The sequence below is a fragment of the Stenella coeruleoalba genome, assembly GCF_951394435.1.
Source record: "Stenella coeruleoalba genome assembly, chromosome: 13".
NCBI lineage: Eukaryota > Metazoa > Chordata > Mammalia > Artiodactyla > Delphinidae > Stenella > Stenella coeruleoalba.
Window position 1 is genome coordinate 80013829 of NC_137159.1, and position 17199 is coordinate 80031027.

The 17199-nt window shown below is 39.7% G+C and overlaps 1 long non-coding RNA gene across 1 annotated transcript; it reads left to right on the top strand.

The window, feature by feature from the left end:
- Nucleotides 1–5667: 5667 nt before the first annotated feature.
- On the top strand, nt 5668–9035 carry LOC307196334. Its single transcript, XR_013831111.1, has 3 exons — nt 5668–5804; nt 6024–6086; nt 8765–9035. It is a non-coding gene; the product is annotated as an uncharacterized lncRNA (long non-coding RNA).
- The last annotated feature ends 8164 nt before the right edge of the window (nt 9036–17199 follow it).

A 17199-nucleotide genomic window follows, 5' to 3' on the forward strand; every position in this document is an offset into this window, starting at 1 on the left:
GTGTGCAAGTTTCTCTATACATGATCTCATTTAAATTTCCCAAAACTCAGGGAGGAAAATGGTAGCATTTTCACTTATGGAGAAGGGAGCTGACTCAACCATTTCATGTAATGAGACCAAAGTTGACAAGCTAGCTAGTCGGGAGCAGACAAGAATTCAGTTTCATTTTTGTCTGACTAGTTACTCTGTTTACTTCCCACTGTTGCAATACCACTTTCCAGAAACATGCCACCAAGAATGCCGTCTCACAGGGATATCTCCCTCGATTGTTCTTTTCACCCATCTGGGCCTCACATTTGCTGTTGTTTCTCCCACTGTCTGCATACCCGTCAAGTTCCCGTTGGGCAAGTCTCTTCGAAACCTTTTCTGACACCCACCCCGAGGCTACATCGCGAATAAGTGTTCCTTATTCTTACAGGAGATGTACCGTATTTGCAATTTGTCTGGGCCTTCCACGCGGGGTGTATGGATGGATGAATGCACAGGTGCCTGAGCAAGCAAGTAAGGGATCGACCTTTAAAAATCTCAGAATGGATGATTCATAACCTGGGGCCTCTGCACACGTAGGCAAAGGCCTAGCACGCCAAGGAGTCCCGAGAGAAGTGTCTTTCTCTAACCCTGGACCAGGGGTAACAGCGCCCTCTGACCAGGGGTTATTTATACATCGCGCCTGTCATACAGAAGTGGGAGTCTTCACTTACAGCCTCTCCTCTGGCTGTGCTGTTTCTGCCTTTTGGTTGCATCCCTACTGCTCCACCAGCAATTGAGGAATCCTCCCAGTCTTCAACTGAGTCCTGTCAATTTTCTCAGGTGACATTTGCTGCTTTTCTCAGGACTTCGGCTGCATTATTAATGACTCTCTGCCTTTGCTGCTTGAAGTTCCCTGGCTCCTTAATATCTGCCACTTTCTCCTTTTACAGAAACATCTCAATCCTGTCACTCATACCTAGTACCAACTCATCTTTAACCTTTTTCTTTTTTCCTTCGGGCCTTGAAACTCTCTGTGTCCTTCTCTCATAAGACTCCGTAATTATTTCAGTCTGAGTCTGGCTTTGGTGTATCCGAGCCTTCCTTGGCTAGGAAACAGCTGTCTCTGTGTCTTTAGCCCATCGCCTTCCTATCTCAGTTCACTCCTGACTCAGGGCATCAGGGAATCTGTAGTCAAATAAGTTAAAATTCTGAGCCCCTCCAGCCTGACGTTTGCCAACTCACCCACTTTTTACGAAACACAAGTAGTACCAGGGTCTGTTCCCCACAGAGTTCAAGAATTAAGGTTTGGGTTTCAAACAGTTGTGGAATGTCTACCCCTACCCTATGGTCTTTGCCATTAGTCTGGCTTTTCTTGGTGTATTGTACACATTTCTGTTTTAAGAGCATCACATCATATATAGCTGATCTATATTCACCTGAGACACTAAGAATGTTTTTGGATTGTTTCTGGATTTGGTAACCTCATCAACCTCTTTTAAATATTGCAGAAGCCCCTTCACATCCAGTACTTAACAACTGAGATCTTTCCCTCATCCTTAGGGTATAGTCTTGTAGACTTGTATTGATACTTCCCCATCCTGATTTGGGAATGAAGCCAATTTCTTGGATTCAATAATCAATAGTGTTAAGGACTGTAGGAATAGGGTGCATATGAACAGAAACAAGTTGGGGGGAAGCGTATGGATTGTCAGATGGGCTACATTCTCTGCTATGGTGTGGCGAATGTCCTGTGAGGGCACCTGCATGAAGAACTATGCTGGCCTGAACAGGTAAAACAGGTGTGCCAGACGCACTGTGAATTAGATAGATAGAGTAAGCAGTGGGGCTTGGAGTGCATGGCTTCAGGAGGTGATGTCTGTATATATTGAGCTTGGGAGATAGTTGTCTGCAGGCAGAAGACAAACTATTTGAGAGAAAATATAAAAGTTACAACTGAGTTGATCTATTTGATACAAAGGACTGATGGATTCATTAGGGATGTGATGCCCGTGATTGGTAATGTAAGTGTTTGAGTTCATGAGTTTTAAAATAGGATTATCTGGATTGACTCCATACGCTTCTGCAATTTTTTTTTTTTTTTTTAACTCTAAGAGAACAAGGTCTATCCCGGGAGAGGGCTTTGGGTTTATTTCTGATCTCTCTTAATCACTGTGGCTTCCAGTGCCACATGCACATGAGAGACTCCAAATTCTTTATGTCTCTTGAGATCTCCAGATCCATGTCTGCAACACCCTGCTTGATGTTAATGACACAGTCTGACCTCTAGGAAGAGCACAATGTTTTCCTTTCTCCTTCGTGAGTGACCCCCAAGGAGTAGGGATTTCCTAACAAAACAGAGTTGAACAATTTTTGTATAAAGTTTGGCTTTGGTAGGAGAGTTATAAATGAGCCTTGTGCAGGGGAAAGGCGACTTTCTCTTGAACTTGGCATCTTGTTCTTCCTCTAAACACAAGATAAGTAGGAATCAGAGGATGGGTGAGTTCAGGATGTGCCCTATGCATTTGGAGCCCAACAAGTTTTACAGGCTTTCTAACAACCTCACAAGTCACGTGTCTGCTCCCCAAACAAACTTTCATCTCAACAAGTCTGTTCTTTTCACTATTCCCCTAATTCATCTTTCTTTGACAAATCTAGATCCCTTCTATGGACAGAAATTCTAGTTTTTCCCTAAGGATTGAAAAGGAAATGTCTACTACTATAGAAAGCTTCACTTGCTTTGAAAATGATAAATGAATAAAAATAACATTTCTATATTTAATTGTTACATTCACCTTGCATGAAAAGAGTAGAAAGGAGAGGCTAGTAAGGAAAAATAAATCATTCTGAATACAGGATGCATAAAGTAGACCCAAATTATACAAATAAACTGGGACTTTCAGTGTCAGGGTTGAGATAGTTGCACACTTTGACGGAACTAAGGTGGGACTGGACATAGGGTAGGGGTGGAGATTGTCTACTTTAGTCAAGTGTAAGGTAGTGAATTCAAGAAGTAGCTCAATAAGTATTCATTTAAGAAGTAGCAATACATAATCAGCATTCTGTTTTCTGTAATTTAACTATATATATATGATACATCGTTCTGCACTATTTTGTTTAACTATTGATGTATACAGCCAGCCTTCCATGTCTACAGTTCCACATCCATAGATTGAACCAAGCTTGGAACAAAAATATTTGCCAAAAAACTTCCAAAATTTCCAAAGAGCGAAATGTGAACTTGTTGTGCACCTGACAGCTATTTACATGGCATTTACATTATGTTAGGTATCAAGTAATCTAGAGATGATATGAAGAATACAGGAGGATGTGCATAGGTTATTTGCAAATACTACACCATTTTCTATAAGGGACTTGAGTTTCTGCAGATTTTGGTATCCAAGGTCTGGAACCACAAAATTTCACTTCCCCTTTTGGTCTTTAACTTTGCTTAATAGGCATACATTTCAAATTCCGTTTTCGAATTAGCATGTCTAATGTTTACTTATCCTCATGTATTCCTCTGACATAATAATGAACAATATTCTATCAGTTCCAGCAAGGTCCCCTTCATATATGCCCAGGAGATCGCCCCTCTCTCATGTCCATATGGTTCAGGTCTTTCACGTTTAATCCATCATCCCCGCATTGACAATAAATATAGTTGCAACATAAATATTAATAAAAAGGATTGGAGACATTTATTTTATCCCATCCCTTCTATTGCCATTTTATTGTTTATGAGACTAATGTCTGACCTTTCTTTTGCTCAGTGATACAATTTCAGGACAGATAAATACTTCTTCAGTTTTTCAGTGGAGGTTTACGTTGGGAAGAGAATAATTATCACTATCATTTATTTTAGAATTTACAAAACCAATTATGGAAAGAAGCACTTGTTTGCACTTTCATTTGCTTCAAATAGTTTTTGGCTTTTATTAAGGTCTTGGGAATTTTGTGGCTATGAATTCACCAAACTTTCAAGCATATTAATTTTGAGGTTAAGTGATCTTCAGAAGACTGTGAAAAATGCTTACTGTGAAAGGATAAGGGGATGCTTTTATTAACCTAATTGACAAAAACAGTGAAAGGTCTTACAAATAAAATCACAGCACTATATAACTTGGGTTGTTTTTTTTAAATGAAGAGGGAATTATAATTATTACTATTATTACCAAATAAAGCACAGGAACTAAAAGAAGTGTTCACTGGTAGGCACATCCCAGTAGAGAGAGGTGGCAGGATAGAGTCTTTCATTCCATAACTTCCGCTCTACTCCTCTCCCTCCCAGGATCTCCCACTGATTCTTCATACTTTCACATGAAGCTGGTCCCCCAGGAAGAAGTGCATGCTGGGAAAAAATGCTGCTGCCCCTTCTCTGAAGTTCTTCTGACTCTAGCCTGAAACAATACACCTTTTTCATAGTACAGCTTTAGTTAAACTCTTATAAGCCAAAAGAATTTATTATAAATAGTTAATATATAGGTAATTATTTGGTCTCATTTTGCCTTCAGAGTTGAGAAGAAATACAAATTTGCTCATTTTCAATAACTGTTATTAGAAGAAAGCAAATATAATTGTATTGATCTGGTCATCTAGAGATGTCTATAAAATTGCTTTAGTTTAGAGTGTCTAAACTGCCTTTACCCTAATATAAGAAAATACAAACCTTTAGGATCCTCATCATCCCCTACTTTAAAAAATTAACCTGTCTTCATAGAAAGTAAGAAACACCCCTCTGGTTTTTTTTTGTTTTGTTTTTCCTGTAACAATCTTGGGAGAGACGTAATATTCTTCAAAGAGTTTAGAAACTGGTTCAGTCTTTTTCCTATACTTTTTTCGTGTGATGATACTAGGTGACGGTGTTGAGGAGTACTGGTCCGATATTTTATAACATCCCTCAATTGAGATTTGCTTGATTTTTCTTAAATGATTACACTGGAGTAATGTATTATAGGGAGAGAGACTAACAGAGGTAAAGTGTCATTCTCATCACATCGTATCAAGGGTACATACTACATATAAGACTTGTCACTGTTGAGTTAACCTTGATGGGTGCTCTTGAGGTAGTGTTTGTTAGGTTTCTCAACTGTAAAATGACTCTTTTTTTCCCCTCCCTTTCCATATTGCACTCTTTGGTGAAAAGTCATTAAATTGGGAGAAATTTGCTTCACTTCCCTGAAGGCAGGAGGACTTACATGGATTATTTGGGATTTTTCGACATAGGAAATGAGTCTATTCTCCACTTATTTATTTATTCAATCACTTATCTACCTCTGCATGGACTCATGAATATTTATTTTATACTCTGGGTTAAAACATTTATAACATTTTAAATTTTAGAGTAATTTTAATGAGTAACCCTAAGGTGAATCTGTACATAAAAGCTTGATTATTTTCTCACTAACAAAAGATTTTGGGTCTAACGGTAACAAATTTATTAAGGCTTTTGATACATTTTTCCATATTGCCTATCATAAACGTTATAACAATTTCCATTTTACATTTAAAATGTTGTCTCCTAACCATTCATAAAGGGCACGGAAAGTATCTTTCCATTCTATATCCCCAACAGACATATCTCAGAACTTTTCACATTTTAGAAACACTACTTATGAAATCCTCTGTCATCTAATGCATTGTACATTTTGCCTTTATCATCAGCAAGACCTCTATCTATCTGAACTATTTCAGGAATGGCATTTAAGCCTCATCATCTGGAAAGCACTTGATAAAAATGAAGCCCTCTGGGTTGAATTCACCTCCTGCTCTTTATTCACTTTCCTGATGAAGATATGTGAGCTGGATAGAGAAGGTGACGGACAACTTTATCAACTGTACGTATCTAGCAGTGGTCAACACCCGTGCTGGCTGTGTTACATCTAATTGTCACGACAGTGCTCTGAGTGAATGTGATTGCTCCTATTTTGCAGGGAAGGAAACCAGTTCCAAAAGGTTAGGTTGCCCAAGATTACATATTTAGTTCAGTATTAATATTAACGTTGTGTTAATGCTTTATACCTAACGCCATGTTTAATCTTCCCACAACCCTGCAGAGTGTTATCCTCCATTTACAGACATCAAAACAGGAGTTTAAACTGTGGAGAATCTTGCCTGAGGTAAGCAAAGCTGAAAACTAGTAAGCTGGTTTTCCAGTTTCCATCATTTTACTTCAAATCCATGCTGTTCCGTGTGGTGTAGATAATAGTCACAGATAAATATGGATTTGCATGTATAATTTATGCATCTTATATTTGGCTGTACCACTGTGAAATCTTGTTTGGAGAAAAAGGTATAACAGGAAGCATAGAAGAGCATCATAAGATAAGTAAGTGGGTAATGCAGAGTTTGATATAGAAATAAATTCTACACTCTGTGTCAATATGTCACTCACGTTACTTTAATTCTAAACACTTTCTTCCTAATCCTATTAAGGATAGGATTTAAGTCACATCATACATGCAAATTTAGAAATGCTGGTCCAGACTACATTATCTATGAGGTGAGAGCCCTAGCCTTTGCCTAGACTTATGCCAGAATATTTAGTAAAGTCTCTAGTTTTGTCACATACTGGTTTATAAGCCCATGTCCCCTTGCTAGAGAGGGGAGATTTATTTTTTTAATGAAAAATGCTATGGATTCAGACAGACACATTTTTAATTGTAGTTTACCTCTTATTTTCTCTGTGCATTTGGTCATAACCCATGCTCTCACTGAGCCATAGCTTTTCTATTAAAATGTCCTGGCACTGGACTTCCCTGGTCGTCCAGTGGTTAAGAATCCATCTTGCAATGCACAGGACGCTGGTTCAATCCCTGGGCTGGGAACTAAGATCCCACATGCCGCAGGGCAACGAAGCCTGCGCCACAGCTACTGAGCCTGCTCACTCTGGAGCCCGCGCGCCACACTAGAGAAAGGCCTGTGCACCGCAACAAAGAGCCTGCATGCCGCAACAAATAAAAAGATCCCGCGGGCTGCAGCTAAGACCCCAGGCATCCAATAAATAAATATTAAAAAAGAAAAGTCCTGGCATTAAAAATAGTAGAGTAACCCCATTATTACTCTATTCAGTATAATTAAAACATGTAGAAAATAAAAACCCGGGCACAAAAAATAGAATAAATTAAAAGAAAATGTTCTCAACCCATAAAGCAAATTTATGAGTTACAACTGCAAATTCCTGGAATGATTCCCTCAACATGAGGAAGCTTGTAAAGAAACAACAAACATTTCTCAGACCTCTAGTTGAATATGGATGGTGATAAAAGTAAGGATCTCAGGAAAGGTTCATCCAGTAATCATGTGACCAGAGCAAGGATGCCCAGGACTGCGAGACAACATACAGAAAGAGGAGAAAATGCTTAAGACTGTACATCGCACGGGGAAGAGCGTTGTGGCTGAAAAATTGGCACCCACATTTTCCAAGACCTTGTTCCAGCTGTTTGAGGCTGCTATAGAAGTCAGGTGGGATTGATGGTGGTATATGAGTAGAGTTCAGTCAGGAGAGACACTACTCCCCATATTCCAGGGCTTACATTAATATTGAAGAAGCACTGTTGCCCTTGAATCTAGGTTTCAATCAAGCTGCTCCCATTAACTTTTATTACAGACTGGGCAGTCTACCCATATTAATAAATGCACACTGATCCGAATTTGGATTCCCTTCCCCTTCATCAAGTTCCCTTAGAATACATCCTGATGCATTTCCCTCAGGATCCTACATATATGAATGGCAAAATATCGCCACGTGTTTTTGTGTATGATAACTCTTCTCAGACTGTATTTATGCTCCTTGGGAATCCACTTGGGATTTGAGCCTGACATTGGTTTTGAAGCAATGAGAGGTGTGGATTTGGGTTTAAGGAGATTCAACTTGCCTGTGCAAGACAGTTGTCTCTGACAAGTTTATTATTAAGATCATTAGTCGAGGGGAAGCAAATCTACTCAGATAGGGAGACAGATGTCTTTTTGTTGTTGTTTTGTGTGTGTTTGATTCCTTTTGTTTTGTTTTTTCCCTCTGGGACTTGGGAATTTATAATCCCAATCCTAATTCTTAAAGTTCCACTGATTCCTGATAATCAGAGACCTGGGGAGGTTATGAAATCCATTTACATTGTAATTCAGCCACTTGTTGGAGAAGACTTTGGATTTGATTTCCTGAGATATTTGCCCTATAGCAATAGAGTAGAGCTGTCATAGAAAATGTCTATTTTCTATCCATGCCTAGAGCTGAAATGTTAAAGTCCCAATCTTATCACTTTCGTTCCCTAAGGTCTTTAGCGTGTTCAGAAGCAGGCTGCCCAGGCCACAAAATTGAGCAGTTTATTTCTACCACAATTTTCTGTTGCTAAAACTACACAGTGTTGCCAAATCTCACATTCTACATGCATTCAACTCCAAACAGCTTCAAGTAATATGTTAAGAGCTGCTTACCTGACTGATTTTTTAAGTTGGTGTGAGTGATTGATAAAAGCCACTCCTGTATTTTCACTGCCCCAGTCACAAGCTCCCCCTCTGTCCCCACTCCTGCCTGCTCTGGAAAGTGCCCTCACCTGCTTTCCCACCCTCTCCACGCTACCTCATCATAGCTCTCCCTACCTGGCTGCCCGTCCAGCTGCCTTAGAATGTCAAGAGGGTGACATTTTCCGTTCTTTTCCTATCCAATTGCAGGGTTCGTAAATGGTTTCATAAATGGTTTTTAACTTTTATCACATCATGTAATATCACAGTGAAACCAAGTGGGACCCTCTGGGGCTCCTGGGCACGGAGGCCTTTTTATGTTCCCTGTTTCCTGTAGGCAAGACTCCAGCTCCGTGACCTTCCCTGAGTTCTAAAGGACATATCGGACAGTTGCTAATCAAGGGAGGAGAGGCCAAGAAACCACCTGAGGCAAGATTAAAGGGACCAGAGAAGCTCATCAAGATTAGGAGACAGACCACCTGAGACCCTGCACACACCCTCATCTTGTCAGCAACCCCACCCTTGAACCGTTGCCATAAAACTCACTAAACTCGCCTGGGTTGGGACACACGTTTTTTCGAGGCAGGAACCCACTGTGTCCCCCTTTGCCTGGCAAAGGAATAAAGCTATCTTTTTCTACATCACCCAAAACTCTGTCAGCACTGGTGTACAGAGAGACTGAGCTTCAGGCATCAATGGGGGGAAAAAGTTCTTTCCCTTACAACAGGATTTAAAACTCGTAACTAACTAGCAGGAATGAGCACAGAGCTGTCTCTCATCCCAACCTAATCCCACCCCAGTAAGTGATGTCTATGTTCCATAGCAGGTAAGTGATATTACTTATTCACATGACTGCATGTTTAGTTTTGTGCCATCACACTGGACAAGTACTCTGTGAAGAAAGGGACTTGATCTGTCTTATTACTATTTTTTTTATATTTGTAGAATGAACAGATAATTCTGTATTTAACACAACAAAGCCAAGTTCTTTTATATTTGTCAAACTGTTTTCTTGAGGCTGGGCAAATGACTTCATTTCTCTCTATTGGACCCCTCTTCTGTGAAATGGTAATATTAATACATGAAACTTGAGGGACATAACTGATAAGGAAACACTGTGTCAACATAAAGAAATATACATGCTGTTCTTTGCCTCTTCATTTATAATTGGTTTTTTCAGTGTAAGCCTTGAGGCCTGAAGCTGGCATCCTGGGCCATATTATAGTCATTCCACTCTTTCCAATTTCCTACTGACCTAATTATATACCTACTTTTGCTAGTGGTCTGTTATTTCTAGGCTGCCATCTGCTCTACCTTGACCTCTTTAAAGGTTTCAGGTATGCATAACTCAGCGTCTGACAGGACTATGAATGCACTTATCTGCATTTTGTATTTATTAAGTATTTAGCAGACCTATTTTAACATGATATAGACAGAAAGATAGAGATATATATTTACATCATGTTATATTTTAACTGTGTTGGATGCCCAACACTAGTGCTTTTCTCACCCTCATTTTATGTTTTCGGCTGAAAGACCCCTTTTTTGTAGATACATGATATGTTTAGCTTTCTTAAAACTGATTAAGGTGCACAGTTTGTCTGTTGGTTTTACTTTGGCTTTGTGATGATGTGTTTCTTTAAGAGGGCCTTTGCAGCTCTGGGGCCTCATTCGCTGTGTTGTAGATGAGATTGTAAACAGAGACAAACAAAGAGCATTGCTCACCATCTCCACAAGGATTAATAGTTACTGAAGTCACGGACAGTCTGCCCTGATAGAAATTCAGGATAAAAAACGGGATGAGGCACTCGGTGCTTTGGAAAACCAGGCCCCATAGATAATAATATGCATATCTCAGGAAGAATTTTAATGAACCCAGATTCTTGCGTCTCCCCAGACATAGAAAAACACTGAAATCATTAACTTGAGATAGGACCAGCAGTAATCTTTGCCTAAGAAGGTATGCTTGTCTGCCTTTATTCCCGAGTCAAAAATCATATATAAAATGACCTCTCCACTGTCTCTTTAAATAGTTCCCTCAGAGCTACTGAGAGGCTGTCTCCCGGGTTACGGTCCTCAGTAAGACCCTGAATAAAACAAACTCACAGTGCTTAGCTGTGTGTTTTGCTTTAAGTCAATAAGATCCATCAGCACAGTGACGCTCAAGTCCTGGGAGTCCTTTATGGTCTCTCTCAAGGTGTCTCTTACATGACACCCCCGACATATTTAAGTGGCATATTTGGAAATTCTTCCCAAAGCCTACAATCTAAAAAGATGCATTTCAGAGCAATAACATCTTTGCAGCTTTGCTTCCTCCTCGGTAAGGAGATGTGATTTTCTGGTCATAGCTTTGGCCCAATTTGCCAAGAGCCTCTTGCCTCATCACAATTTCTGCAGCTCAGTTTCTCCATGGGAAAAAGAGAGATTCAATTAGATAACTTTTGAACTTATTATCAAATTGGCTTGTATAATTCAACTTGGTATCCTAGAGACTCCTTCAGGGCATCAGATTCAACATGACAATTTAATAATAATTAAACTAAGAACAAGTAATAATGTGTCTGTTAGCCAGGCAGCGTACACCCTCCATTAAATAGATAAGAAAGCTGATGCTAATGTGTGAGTGATTTCTCCAAGATGCAAAGATGCCACTGTTTGAAGAAGGGTATCCAGAATACAAGTCGTCTGACCCTAAGGGCTTTGTTTGTACAATTATATTCTAAATAGCTTTTCCTTCTAACTATCAAATGGAATACTTTGGACACACAGGTGGCTGCAGCAGTGACTCCATCTATGTGCTCAGATATTTAACTTTGGAAATTCCTTTTAAAAGAGAACATAATCTGAAAGTTCGAAAAGCAAAACAAATGAAGAAACCAATAAAAAACGTTTTTAAAAAGCTAAATAAAAAATATTCAACTTCCCCCACAAAGTTTTGAGGTGGGAGCATTCCTACATTACCAGTGAGAACAGAGCCATAGGGCAAATTAATTTGCCTGTCTTAAGGGTATAAAATCCAATAATCTATACAAATGCAGGAAAAGCATCACTCAGCTGTTGTGTCGAATAATTCAATTGATTTTGATGTTAAACACCTGGGGATAAATAAAACTACACATATTCCAAGTCTTAGAGACTGATGAATCTTAGTTTATGTTTGAATATTAACATTTAAAAAATTAAAGTCAGAAAGTCAGATAATGACTGAAGCAAATTATTTTCTGTAAAAAACACCCCCAAAAGCTTATATTTGGATTTTGCAGAAAATATAAAAAGTCATATTTTGTGTTTTCAGCTGCAAACTCTTCACCTGTAAACAAGCAAGTTTTTGGAACAAGAAGACTTGGTAATACTACATAAAGTTTATACAATTTTTAATATGCTTTGCATATAATCTAGTATGTGGTCCTCAGAGAAAATATGCTATGTAAGTAAGGAAAGGGAGATATCGTCCTTACACAGAAAAGGAAGTTTCCTGTGTCATTCTGCACTGTGAGTTTGCATTTAACCGTGGGCATTCTTAGCCCTCTGGTTGGCCCACTTAATTCCTAATTATAATTTCAGATCCAAACTACAGATAGTCCTTTGTTCGGCCTTCATTTGATCTCCTAGAAAATGTATTACATTTGTATTTATCATCTATTATTATTTTGTGCAAATTCAATCTATTATTAATATATCACACTGTAATTGTTGTATTAATATTTTTTATGTTTATTGATACCACCGTTGTTTCAGAAGGTAATTAAGTTACCTTATGCAAATATAATAAAACTTTAGAATATTTAAAAACTTGAAGTGGCAGAGGGCTTCCCTGGTGTTGCAGTGGTTAAGAATCTGCCTGCCAATGCAGGGGACACTGGCTCGAGCCCTGGTCCAGGAAGATCCCACATGCCGCTGAGCAGCTAAGCCTGTGTGCAACGACTATTGATCCTGCACTCTAGAGCCTGCGAGCCACAGCTATTGAGCCTGAGAGACACATCTACTGAAGCCCACGCACCTAGAGCTTGCAAAAAGAGAAGCCACCGCAATGGGAAACCCGTGCACCGCAACGAAGAGTAGACCCCGCTCGCCGCAACTAGAGAAAAGCCCGTGCAGAGCAACGAAGACCCAACACAGCTAAAAATAAAAAACTAAATTTATTTTTTTTAAACGTGAAATATAAAATATTTTTTTATATTTTTTCATTTCATTTTTCATTTTCAAACCAAAAAAAAAACGAGAATAAAATAATGATTCTGGCAGAGGTGTGGAAAGTGTACTGAAGTAGGGAGATGACTAGATTCAGTGTTGGACCAACAGTTCAGACAAGAAATCAATGGAGAATAATTTCCTAGTCCAATGGGAAAAGGCTTAGCAGGTATAAATGACAAGAGTAAATCAGGAAATGGTGGCAAATAGAAAGGCTGCATAATGGTTTAGTAATTTCCTGAAGGTCACACAGTGTTGTGTTGGTAAGCCAGCTCCCCAAACGGGGAGGGGACCATTTCTAGTCTTTGTTGATTGCTGTAGTGTAAATATACCCACCATGGCTAATCTCAAGAGAGCAACCTGACATCGCTGAATGTAGAATTGGTAAGAGATGCATATAGCAGGCTCTCAGGAGCGAGCCAGTGGGGATAGAGCCAGCTGCAGCGATAGTCATGGTGGCAGATGCCATGCTCTTCAGCACCAAAGTACATGGCTTCAGGAAGACCTGGAATTCAAGTGGATGGATGTCACATCTAGTAGATTTACGAACAAGATCAAGTTTTCCTCCTTTTTAAATCTCAACTTCCTCATCTTCAAACTCGGGATAATACCTAATTCACAGAGTTGTTTTTAAAATTAAATTATATAACACTAATAGCATGTCCCTGGGTGAGTCTTTGGTGAAGACACTGATATCATTATTACTGCTCTTCATGAAGCAGGGGAGGATAAAGACTCTGCAAGTAACAATTCCAGTACCTCCAAGGTTAGAGCACCCAAGTCAATTAAGAGCATGGAGTCTGGAGGTAAAGTGTTTTGATCTTAATTCTGGTTAGACTACTTGCTAGGGTTTTTGACTGTGGGCTATGTAGTAACCTCGCCCCACTTGAAATTCCTCATTTATAAAACATTAATAACAGTATCCAGTGCATCAGAACATTGTGAAGATGCAGCGAGTTAAGGTACAGAATGCACTTAGGCTGGTGTCTGGCACAGAGTTAGGACTTCATAAGTGCTTACTATATTTATTTTTTTTTGAAATCAAAGACAGATATTGATTATTCTTAATATAACCTTTTCGAAACAGGGCTTCAACTTCTAACTCACCAATGGTATTAAAAACATAACTACTGCTTTCCTGGGTGAGAAGTCGAGCTGAAGAATAAAACATGTTAAGGGCAGGAAAAAAATTTCACATTTTTAAACAGAATATAAAAATGGAACTTCGAACAAGAGAGCGAATATGATAGATGTGAAATGCCTGAATCAAAATACATTTTAAGAAGTAATTCCACAACTCTTGGACCTCAAAGAAACACCAGGATATAAAAAGAATCAGAGGGTGGAAAAAAATAAAAGTACTTTGAATCATGCCAAACTGTCTTTGGAGGAGGCTGTAGTCAGACTGTGCATCTCTTTCCAGCCCAAAAGGATAGGGTGGGTCCTGGGCTATCGCCATAATTTTTCGGACCCAATACAAATTGCAAATGCAGGAGCCTTATTCTAACAGCAAAGAAAAAGTTGTGAGTTTTTTTTTTACCCCTTTCTTCTTCAGTCTCTTTGATTCATCATTTTTATTTGCTATTTAATGTTTCACTCCCTTGGGTACAGGGATATTGCTCAGGGGGTGCAGGCAATCACCCAGGGCCCTGACCTATCGCATAGCACCAAACATGGGTACCTGTGCTTTACTGTGACCCTTCCAGCACCTATGCTCAGGCCCCTGCTGGGGTCAGAGAACCCAAGCCAGGGAGGCAGGAAGATGGAGAGACGCGAGACCTTATGTGAGTGTGGGCTCCACCCCCCCAGCGCTCATTCAAACATCGTAACTAACTCACGAAGTACTGACCCCTATGTGTGGAGCCCCCTCAAAGCATGGTGCCCTGTGCAATTGCACTGGCTGCACATCCACGAAGTAGACCTGGGGAGGCATGTGTGGGAAGAGGTCAATCTCCTTCACATCAAGCCTAGCATGTGTGTGTGTCAGGGGGGCAGGATGGGGGGCAGAAGCTACTTCCTTAATATCAAGTCTTGTGAGGAAGCTTTCTTAGGATGACTCAGAGTTTAAATATGTCCCCTACCTTTGGGAGAAACAGAGGACTAGCACAAACCCATGCCTGAGAATTCAAAAGCAGGCTATAGGGCTTCCCTGGTGGCGCAGTGGTTGAGAGTCCGCCTGCCGATGCAGGGGACCCGGGTTTGCGCCCCGGTCCGGGAAGATCCCACGTGCCGCGGTGCGGCTGGGCCCGTGAGCCATGGCCGCTGAGCCTGCGCGTCCGGAGCCTGTGCTCCGCAACGGGAGAGGCCACAACAATGAGAGGCCCGCGTACCGAAAAAAAAAAAAAAAAAAAAAAAAGCTGGCTATAGTAACAGGAGAGGGGGCTGCTTGAGAGGCAAAAGATGCACACATGCATCTCAGGCACCATCAGCAGGCCACGTGGAAGAGGAAGCTAACGCCGTATCATTCCATCTCAGAAAGGCAGATTGTAAGAGCATTCAGCTTCTGCATTCAGCACTTTCAAGCAGAAATCTGGTATACAGATAAATAGGAAACTGCATGGAAAATGTTCTGGGGATGACACTTTAAACTATATAAAAGCACCTGCAAGAGAAGGAGTCAGCCAGCAGGCCCAAACCAGCCTACACAGGTAACACGTAGTATGCCCTACAGCACAGGAGTCAGATCTTCTGGGATCGAATGCTGGCTCTGACATTCTTCAAAAAGCAAGAAAAACCTGTGTGACTTGCGCAAGGCATTTAACCTCTACTCCTTTATGCCTCAGTTTTCCCTTCTAGAAAATGAGTGTAATAAACGTTCCAGTGACTAAAATATGGTAAACAATTAATAATATTATTATCACAATATCCATTCAAGTAAGACATTTTCTAACTTCTAACTCCCACCTACACTACTCCTGAAAGCTTTAAAGCATTCTTGTTAGGAATTATCTCTCTGTATTATCATGAAGATACTAATTCAATTAAGAAGTTTAAGGTACCCATAAATTCTTCTCTTACTCTTCTTTGAAATCTAGAGAATGAAAATCTCAGCTGTGTGTGTATGTGTGTGTGAGAGAGAGAGAGACATCAGGATTAGTGAAGTATAATTTATATACAGGAAAATCTCCCTTTTTAGGTACACAGTTCAATGAATTCTGTCACATATATACTTTTGCGTAACCACCACCAAAATTAGGTAAAATCATTTTCATCACCTTCAAAGTTCCTGCCTGCTCCCCTGGGGTAACCCCAAAGTATCAGTGTACTCACCACTAGCAAGTTACTGATCAGATTTCTGGCCCTCTTGTTTCACCTTTTCCAGAAAATCACACAAATGAATCATACAGGACGTAATTTTTTACATCTGGCTTCTTTCACTTAATGCAATGCTTTTTTGATGCATCACACTGTTGCAGGCATGTGTCTGTGGTTTGTTCCTCTATAATACAGAGCACTATCCCCTTGGATAGATGGACTCTGACTTGGTTTTGTGACAATGTGAGCACTGGACTCGCTATTATCTGGCATTGTGAGGAAAGTCTGTGGCATCTACCCACGTTTCTATCCAAGGGTAGAGTAAGATGACCCCCAATAAAAGCAGAGGAACCAAAAAAAAGAAAGACACTTGTTTTATTCTATTCTATGAGTTGTACATTCATCCTAATGTTTACAAAGCATAGTTTTATATTCTATGGTGTCCCACATCCTTCCCCAAGCTGTGTCTCATGGAAGTTATAAACTGTGCAGGGAGAGGCCGACATTAGCAACTAGCTGTATTTATACAAATCAAGACTGTGAAACTTCGGAAGGTGAAGACAGTCTGGAAAATACACAGTTAAGAATTAAAATAACAATGGTAAGAATAATTTACATTTATTGAAGGTACACTGCATGCTAGGCACTATGCAGATTATTTTTCCTATTTTATAAAATTAGATCTTAATAAAAATATTCATCGTAGACTTCTTTAATGTATTCTAATTTTACAGATGGGAACATTGAGACTTGGCAGATTAAAATCATCTTGCTAGGATGGCCTGAATTTAATCCAGAATTTGTTTGGCTCAGAACATTAACCCTAAAGCCCTTTTCCATTCTGCTATTTTCCTTTTAAAATGGAAAGACGGGGAATTCCCTAGCGGTGGTTAGGATGTGGCGCTTTCACTGAGGGGGCCCAGGTTCGATCCCTGGTCAGGGAATTAGGATCCTGCAAGCCACGCAGCACAGCAAAAAAATATAAAAAATAAATTAAATTAAATTAAATTAATAAATAAAATGGAAAGACTGGGACTGAACTCTCCTGTCATTGTTTTTTCCATAGTGTCTTTTTGTTTTATACAGCAAAATGGTAAGACACACCCAGGGCAACAGGAGAAAGTAAAGGGAGACACTTGTAGTGGCTATATGTATATGTGTGTGTGTGTGTGTGTGTGTGTGTGTGTGTGTATATATATATGTGTGTGTGTGTGTGTGTGTATATATATGTGTGTGTGTGTGTATATACACACATACATATATGCATATATGCATGTGAATGAGTGTTTGAGTTTATGATCATATATGATCATAAAATCATATACA